This window comes from Cherax quadricarinatus, chromosome 50 (assembly GCF_038502225.1).
Source record: "Cherax quadricarinatus isolate ZL_2023a chromosome 50, ASM3850222v1, whole genome shotgun sequence".
Classification (NCBI taxonomy): domain Eukaryota; kingdom Metazoa; phylum Arthropoda; class Malacostraca; order Decapoda; family Parastacidae; genus Cherax; species Cherax quadricarinatus.
The window spans coordinates 31,009,509-31,012,509 of NC_091341.1; the positions used below are offsets into that span (position 1 = coordinate 31,009,509).

The 3,001-nt window shown below is 38.7% G+C and overlaps 1 protein-coding gene across 1 annotated transcript in view; it reads right to left on the reverse strand.

Annotated features, from left to right (window-relative positions):
- Window positions 1-2,717, reverse strand: part of LOC138854136 (glucose dehydrogenase [FAD, quinone]-like) — an 85,666-nt gene extending 82,949 nt beyond the window's left edge. Inside the window, exon 1 of the mRNA XM_070095366.1 lies at window positions 2,626-2,717. The gene's annotated coding sequence lies outside the window, so the exon portion shown is untranslated. The remainder of the gene's footprint in view (window positions 1-2,625) is intronic.
- Between the last annotated feature and the right edge of the window lie 284 nt (window positions 2,718-3,001).

Here is a 3,001-nt window from a genome sequence, read left to right on the forward strand (position 1 = left end):
TTTCGAGAGAGTACAGATTCAGGGCCCTTAGTCTATCCTCATAGGGAAGATTTCTGATACATGGGATCATCTTTGTCATCCTCCTCTGTACGTTTTCCAGAGCATTTATATCCATTGTGTAATACGGTGACCAGAACTGAGCAGCATAGTCTAAATGAGGCCTAACCAAGGATATATAGAGTTGAAGAACAACCTGCGGACTTCTATTATTTATACTTCTAGATATGAAGCCAAGAATTCTGTTAGCTTTATTGCGAACACTAATGCACTGTTGTCTTGGTTTTAGATTACTGCTAAACAGAACACCTAAATCCTTTTTGCAATCAGTAGTATTAAGAGCTACATTATTTAGTTTATATGTGGCATGGTTATTTAACTGTCCAACATTTAGAACTTTGCATTTGTCAATATTAAACTGCATCTGCCACTTCTCCGACCATTGCATCAGTCTATTCAGCTCATCCTAGAGTGCTCTAGTGTCCTCATTAGAATGAATTGGACGGCCTATTTTGATGTCATCAGCAAATTTGCATATGTCGCTATTTATTTCCTCATCTATGTCGATTATGTAAATTGTGAACAACAACGGGCCCAATACTGGCCCCCTGAGGAACACCGCTTGTGATGTGCCCCCATTCTGATTTCTCCCCATTTATGCAAACTCTCTGCTGCCTATTTGTCACCCATGCCTCTACCCAGGAAAAAAATTCTATTCCATGTGCATTAAGTTTCCTCAGTAGCCTCTGCTGTGGAACTCTATCGAAAGCCTTACTGAAGTCCATATACACAATATCATATTCATTACCATGATCTACGTCCTCAAACACCTTACTGAAAAAAGTTAGTAAATTCGTAAGATAGGAACGCCCCTTTGTAAAACCGTGTTGAGATTCATTAATCAATTTGTGCCTATCAAGATGGCTACGAATTGCTTCGGCAATTATTGATTCCATAAATTTTCCCACTGTGGTGGTAAGGCTTATTGGTCTATAGTTCGAAGTCAAGGACCTGTCACCTGCCTTGTAAATAGGTATTACATTTGCCATTTTCCACTTATCAGGCACTATGCCAGTTTGTAGTGATATGTTAAAAAGATTAGCCAAAGGTATGCTAAGTTCCTCTTTACATTCCTTTAACACCCTTGCAAACAGTTCATCAAGACCTGAGGATTTGTTAGGTTATAGTTTCTCTATTTATCTGAGGACCATGTCACTAGTTACCGCAATCGTGCATAGTTTATCATCCTGTTCTACATAATCTATTATTTCAGGAATATCGCTAGTATTTTCCTGGGTGAAAACTGAGAGGAAGTAGGTATTGAGAATTTCACACATATCCTTATCACTGTCAGTGATCTGACCAGAGTTACTCTTAAGTGGGCCAGTCTTGTCCCTAATCTTACTTCTGTATGCCTGAAAGAACCCTTTTGGGTTAGTCTTTGAATCCCTTGCGACCTTAGCCTCATAATCCCTTTTTGCTTTTCTTATTCCTTTCTTTATTTCTCTCTTTAATTGAATATATTGATTTTTTAACTGCCCATCCCCTGTTTTGATACGCCTATATATGCCTCTCTTTTGACCAATGAGATGTTTTAATCTATTGTTTATCCATTTGGGATCATTTTTGTTAGATCTAATTTCCCTACTCGGAACAAAAGTTGCCTGGGCAGCTAGAACTATGCTCTGAAAAACGTCATATTGGCAACCAAGATCACCTACCTGACCCATAGTCAGAACATCCCAATTTAGCCCACCCAGGTAATTTTTCAGTCCCATGAAGTCGGCCAAGCGAAAATCTGGGACAGAGATTTGATTGCAGTTATCTGGGTAATTCCATGATATATTGAAACTAAGTGATTTGTGATCACTTTCCCCAAGCTCATCATTAACCTCAAGATTATTAATTAGTGAATCTATGTTGGCAAGAACCAAGTCAAGCAGATTGTTTCCTCTAGTTGGTTCTGTCACAACCTGTTCTAAAAAGCAATCCTGAACCGTACCAAGAAAGTCATTAGACTCAAGATTTCCTCTCATATTGTTCAAATCAATTTGTCTAAAGTTAAAATCTCCCATTATCACAAGATTTTATCTAAAGGGAGCTTAGCGCTTCTTTTTGATTATAATAATAATATCTAAAGGGAAAGGGGAAGAGGGAGAAAAAGAAAAAAGAAGGAATCAGGTTAGGTCACGAGTGTTCTGAAGTTTGGAGCATTTTACAATGTAGTGGGAGAGGAAGGCATCTAGGCTGTGTGGTATGGTTACTGCTGTGTGGTTGCGGCACTACTGTGTGGTTGGCGCACTGCTGTGTGGTTGAGGTAATCCTGTGTGGTTGGCGCACTGCTGTGTCACACAATACGTACTTTATGAAATATTTCACGAAATTAATTTTATCCTTCGGTATAGATGTAAATGATAGAATTTCTCCAAGAAATTCGGAAGTAGAATATGTAACATCTCTCATGAAGGCCCAACACTTATGATCTTCAAGAAAGAGAGCAAGTGTTTCCTGAATCGATTCTTAGTTATGTGGAGACTTTTTAGTCATCTGACCTTCCTCTGGTTTATCATTCAACTTCTTTATAACGTGTCTATACTAAACCAACAATGCTCCAGTAAACATATTCACTATCAGAAGCCGCCGTGCGATGATGGTATCTCCAAGTCCCATAAAACGTCTCGCTGGAAGATCCACTCCAACAGTGTCAAGCTACTGACGACCACCATTACTCTGCTTTACTAACCTTCAAGTAGCTTAAATAATCTCTTACTCTCCGGTGATACTATTCACACCATCGCACTGCCACCACCTCTACTTTCACTAACTGGCTCCAATCCTATATAATCTAGCACATCACCTATTCATATACACTAAAATCTCGTTCTTTCTATGTAATTTAATAAAGTAATTGGGTGATAACCAGGTCAGGAGTCTCACGCAAAGAACAGATTTGCTCTGTTATCTTCAGAAGTTTTTGAGATGTTTTAGTTTTTTGAAAAGAATT